This window comes from Cynoglossus semilaevis, chromosome 1 (genome assembly GCF_000523025.1).
Source record: "Cynoglossus semilaevis isolate Cse_v1.0 chromosome 1, Cse_v1.0, whole genome shotgun sequence".
NCBI lineage: Eukaryota > Metazoa > Chordata > Actinopteri > Pleuronectiformes > Cynoglossidae > Cynoglossus > Cynoglossus semilaevis.
This window is the reverse complement of record NC_024307.1, coordinates 93,828-99,728: the sequence shown is the minus strand read 5'-3', so window position 1 is coordinate 99,728 and position 5,901 is coordinate 93,828. Positions and strand designations below refer to the sequence as shown.

At 39.7% G+C, this 5,901-nt stretch overlaps 1 long non-coding RNA gene across 1 annotated transcript; it reads left to right on the top strand.

Moving 5' to 3' along the window:
• The first annotated feature begins 2,863 nt into the window (after positions 1-2,863).
• Positions 2,864-5,034, top strand: LOC112488022 (uncharacterized). The gene is made up of 2 exons (XR_003051681.1): positions 2,864-3,118; positions 4,940-5,034. It is a non-coding gene; the product is annotated as an uncharacterized LOC112488022 (long non-coding RNA).
• The last annotated feature ends 867 nt before the right edge of the window (positions 5,035-5,901 follow it).

The following is a 5,901-nucleotide window of genomic DNA, read 5'->3' as shown; positions in this document are numbered from 1 at the left end:
ATCAATTCTCATTGGGTTATAAAATCAAATAGAGTTCAAATTGGTTTGTTTGCAGCTCTTTAATGTAAAGGTCACATTAACATGACAATGAATTCCTACAATTCCTCTGTAGAAATGAACATGTGAACATGAAACACACCTGCAATGATCAACTTTTGTAAATGGACATTTGTTTTAATAACAAAGGTGTGTGAGAGGAACCAGAGGATTCTCTGAGCCAGACAGAATCTAAAGTTGTTTTATTTATTTTAGGGCTGTGATCTCCCAGTGCACTGGTCAGTTTATTGGTCAATGTGTTCTGGCTCCACCAAGAAATCTGATTGGTCGTCTTTTTTAAAATTCATTTATTTTGCCTTTCAATGCTGAGTTGTTGTCTCAGACCATGCATGGATTTTTGCGACGACATCCCGGTTTTCCAACGATGTCTTGGATTTTGTTGATCCGGCTCGAAGGACCAAGTTATGTCAGGAAACTTTCTCTGTTAGATAGGACTGTAAGAAAATGCTAAAACACAAATAATTCAAATAAAGATCAAATAAAGAATCAAGTATGAGATCTCAAGCTTTAAAAGTTTTACTTTCAAGTAAGGAGTTCAGAACAATGGTTACATTCAGAACTGCACTGAGGAACTCCTCAGTGCTCAAAGCTCAAATACAGTTTTACAGACACATCAATGGTCAGAACCTTAACTCTTTACAGCCATGTGTACACGCGCCACTTCTGAGCACTGATTGGCAAAGGCTGCTCCAAACAAAGATTCTCCACCAATAGAAAACATGTACATGTGCTGAGCTATTCTGCTCAGTAACTCAGGTTAGATCAAAGACATGGACTTTGGAGTCTTTTCCTTTTTGATGTTCTGTTTTCCTCATTATTTGGGCAGAGAAACTGGTTCAGGCCGGTTCTGTGACCTGTCTCTATCTCTATCCGTACCAAACACCATCCTGATATGTAAACCATCAGCATGAAAGATTGAAGAAATGTATTAACAATATCTTAACAAATAGAATCAACACAATACAAACAAGAGCAGCAGCAACAGTGGATATAAGTAACTAGTACTACTATATGTAGATATTAGTAGATTGGATTAGTGGGTTAGTAGTAGTAGATGGTTGTAGTAGCAGTAGTAGTAGTCGGTTAATAGATGATATTTGTTATACATATTTCATTTTACAGCAGGTGGCGCTGTAGCCCTATTGTGGGGCGTTGTAAAGAAGGCTGTGGTTCTCTGACACTAAATACTGAAGGCAACATGGTTTGTTTCCTCTGACAAAGTCTAATACACAATATGCCATAAGCAGTTAAAACCATGTGAAAACCTTAGAAAGAAAAACACACCACAATAAAGTGACCTGTGTCCTGGATCTTCCCTGTCATTGTTGTTTAACAGCCTGACAGTGAGGAGGATGAATGAGAGCAAAAAAGACCTGATCTGTCTGTCACGTGACAAATGATACGAATCTACCAGAACAAACCTGTGCAGCAACAATCCTGGTAGAGGAGAGGTGAATGTAAAATTCATTTTGACAGTTAGTGAGACAACACTGCACACATCTAAGGGACGCAAATAAAGTTCAAAGGGAATAAAGGTAAATAAACCAAAGCACCATCAGTTTGGTTCAGTTACGGTTCCTCTGTATATTGAAGACATAGAACGCTGTGTTTCATCCTCTACGTCTGACTGTCTGGAAACGTCCTCAGTGTCTTTTTTTGTAAAATGCAACCAGACTTCAGAACACCTCAGCCTCCAGACCACGGTGTAAACACTCTGAACCAAATGAGGGAGCCTGTCTGTGATGTCATCACAGCATCATCGTGGAATCAGTTTCCAAGCAGACTGACGAGTTGAATGGACCGTTGAGAACCAGTTCTGTACCAAACCTCAGTCCTGTCCACATGGTCCATTTGACACATCAAGTGAAGTCACCGTGTCTCCACAGTGTGGCAGTGCTGAGCTGCAGCAGCAGAGGAACTTTGTCAGAGTCACAGCATTGAAGCTGGAGCTCCTCCTCCTCCTCCTCCTCCTCCTCTTCTTCCTCTTCCTCCTCCACCAGTGCAGTGGTGTCAGGAAGAGAACATCTTACAGTCATCATGGACACAGGAACCATCACTGTCACCAACAACTGTTTGACTCCACGTGTGTGACTGTTGCTCTAAGACCAGTCAACACCAGCGTGTCCTCAGGATCATCTTCTCATCTTATGATGAAGATCCACAACAACAGAAGAACAAAGTCTGTTTAGAGCCAAAGTCAAAGTGAAATCCCAGAAAACTGACAACAATCAACAAGCTCACCATGACGGTGTAGTGACCACTGAGACCACCGGTACTGCTACAGCTACCAGCAGTGTGAGTTATGCTCAGACGTGTAATCAGAGATGGTACACAACAGATTCTGGACCATGACCAGAGTGGCTGAAGTTTGAAGATGGGATAATGTTTTGTATCTCATGCTGTGACAAAGCAACAGATAAAAGATGATTACAAAGAGTCAAGTCCTCTGGACTGAAGTTCTGTCTCTTTTCCAAAGTACAGTGGAGCTCCAAGATACAAGCTACTCCAGATACCAAGTAAGGAGTACTTTTGCAAGATTTTCCCCGTGATACGAGGGAACATCAATTTACGAGTGCTCAACTGAGCTCCATCTTTTTTTCCACTCGACACTCTCGCTGTCTCCCTTGCTGGGTTTTACACATGGTACGGTGCAGTGTGATTTGGGTGGCGGTCGTGGAGACTGCTGCCCCCGCGACCCGGTAACGGATAAGCAGTTGAAAATGGATGGATGTTTGTTTGTTTCAGGTGTTCCGGTAACCAGAGGTTAAATACCAGAATCTTCCCAGCAGTCAGTTAGAACTGAAGACAAAACTTGGACAAAACATGGATTAAATACCCGCTGCTGAAGAAACTCTACTTTTCTCTTTGTCTTTTCTTCTTTATTCAGGTTGAGGAGCTGCAGTTTGTCAGAGATCAGCTGTTCTTCTCTGGTCTCAGCTCTGAAGTCCAACCCCTCCCATCTCAGGAAACTGGACCTGAGCTACAACAACCTTCATGGTTCATCAGTGAAGGTTCTGTGTGGTTTTCTTCAGAGTCCACTCTGTGAACTGGAGTCTCTGTGGTGAGTTCACTGACTGTTACTGTTGTAAATGTCAAAGTGAAGCTGATTCATCTTAACACTCAGATGAACCACTGATTATAAATGAATGAATTCTGGTTCCAAACTCTGATTGTTTCCACTCTGTCTTCTCTCAAATGGATCAAAGTGTTTTTGGATTCACATGAATAAAAATGGACTCTTTTTCTGATTTAATGACAGACTTTCCACCACTGATCCACTGGTTTGTTGGTTTATAATCTGCTGAGTCAAGTGTGTTTCCAGCAGAATATAATCTGATCTGATCTGACCTGAACTGAACTGAACTGATCTGATCTGATCTGATCCAATTTCACCTCCATCTCCAACTGTCTTAGTATAAAAATGAAGATAATTCTTCTTCCACTGTTGGACTAATCTAATCTAATCTCAGTTGATATGATTTTATCGAAGCTAATCTCATTTGATATTTTATCTGAATTAACCCCATTTAATCTAATCTCATCCTTTTAAAAATATCTTAACTCATTGAATGTGATCTACTTTGACCCAAATTTGTATTTTTTCTAAAGTTGTCAAATCTAATCTAAACTAATCAGTTAAAAACAACCAGGTTAGTAAAGGTTCTGCTGCACCAACATCTAATCTGTTCTAATCTAATCTCAACTTTCTGATCCAGTCTAATCTGATCTAAACTGATCTAAAGTAAAATATTATAATTAGAGATGCACTGAAATTAAAATTCTTGGCCAAAAACCAAAAACTGAAACACCAAAATAAATAATTATTCCAATATTAGTACCATTGTAGTTATGGCTATGACTGAGGCACTGCAAATGCATACATTAATATTAATGTTTCAAAGAATAAAACTACTACAGAATTATAAAAAATATTTATTTAGTACATTCCAACAAAGCACGATATAAAATAAAATTCCAAATAAAATGTCAAAGTCGACCCCACTTCTGTGTACATGTAAAGTACAGGTCTTAGTTAGCTGCTCCAACGGGACAAGAAGAGAGAGAATGTTCTCTATCAAGACCCACTGGTGTGAAGTGAAGGTCACGGGGAGCTCCTGGTCTGAGCTGTATGCAGCCAAGACAAAGAGGCTTTCCTTCCTCTCATATTCAGCACAGCCATCAGGATGTTTGGGTTTCAGCTGAGAAATTAAACCTGACCTGGAGAAATGCTTTGCACAAACCCCCTCAACCCCCCGCCCTTAAACTTTCAGCATTTTACAAATCACTATCCGTGGGTCTTTCCAAAATATATTGACATGCGTCCACACCACAGACATGTTGGTTCTACCAGACAAGCCCACGCTGGCCGCCGTTTGTGCCTGTGTCTTCATAACTTCCTGTTTCAGTCTATGTAGATTCTCAGTCATCCAGGTCATGGTCAAGGTTGAAGAGTTGTGTTCGGCAACTGGACATGACATTTTCTCAAAGAAGACGTTTCACCTCTCATCTCTTTACTCCTCTCTCAAACCATCTGTCTTACCTGGCCAAAATGTGAAAATTGTTGTCCTTGAGGGGGATGTGAACAACTGAGTCCTGTCCTGAGGAGTTGACCCTCCTGTGTTGGACCATGGGCCTAAGAGGTCAAAGGTCTTCTTTGAGAAAATGTCACCTCCAGTTTCCTGACAGAACTCTTCAGTCTTCCTGTTTCAGACGTTTTGTTTTGGTGATAAAAGTGTTTCGATGCATCCCTAATTATAATCTGTTCTAATTTAATTGTATTAAATCATAGCTGATCTAATAATAAATATCTGTAATAAATGTTTAATAATCCACTAAATTCAAGAAAATCTACTTTTCTCTTTGTCTTTTCTTCTTTATTCAGGTTGGAGAGCTGCAGTTTGTCAGAGATCAGCTGTTCTTCTCTGGTCTCAGCTCTGAAGCCCAACCCCTCCCATCTGAGGAAACTGGACCTGAGCTGGAACAACCTTCATGATTCATCAGTGAAGGTTCTGTGTGGTTTTCTTCAGTGTTCACTCTGTGAACTGGAGTCTCTGTGGTGAGTTCACTGACTGTTACTGTTGTAAATGTCAAAGTGAAGCTGATTCATCTTCACACTCAGATGAACCACTGATTATAAATGAATGAATTCTGGTTCTAAACTCTGATTGTTTTCACTCTGTCTTCTCTCAAATGGATCAAAGTGTTTTTGGATTCACATGAATAAAAATGGACTCTTTTTCTGATTTAATGAAAGACTTTCCACCACTGATCCACTGGTTTGTTGGTTTATAATCTACTGAGTCAAGTGTGTTTCCAGCAGAATATAATCTGAACTGAACTGAACTGAACTAATCTGATCTGAACTGAACTAATCTAAACTGAACTAATCTGATCTGATTTCACTTCCATCTCCAACTGTCTCAGTGAAAGTTAAAAATGAAGATAATTCTACTTCTATTGTTGGACTAATCTAATCTTATTTGATATAACCTTATCTGAATTTACGGCATTTATTAATCTAATCTCATCCCTTTTAAAAATAACTAATTGAATGTGATCTACTTTGATCCAAACTTATCTAGTTTTTTTCTTTTTTAGATTTGTCTAATATAATCTCCAACCTTCTGATCCAGTCTAATTTGTCTTTCTTTTCTTTCAGCTTTGTCCCTTTTTCAGGAGTTGCTACAGCAAATCATTGATTTCCATCTCTCCCTGTTCTCTGCATCTCCTACTCTGACTCCAACTATCTGCATGTCCTCCCTCACTGCATCCATATATCTCCTCTTTGACCTTCCTCTCTTTCTCCTACCTGGTAGCTCCATCTCTAACATTCTTCTACCAATG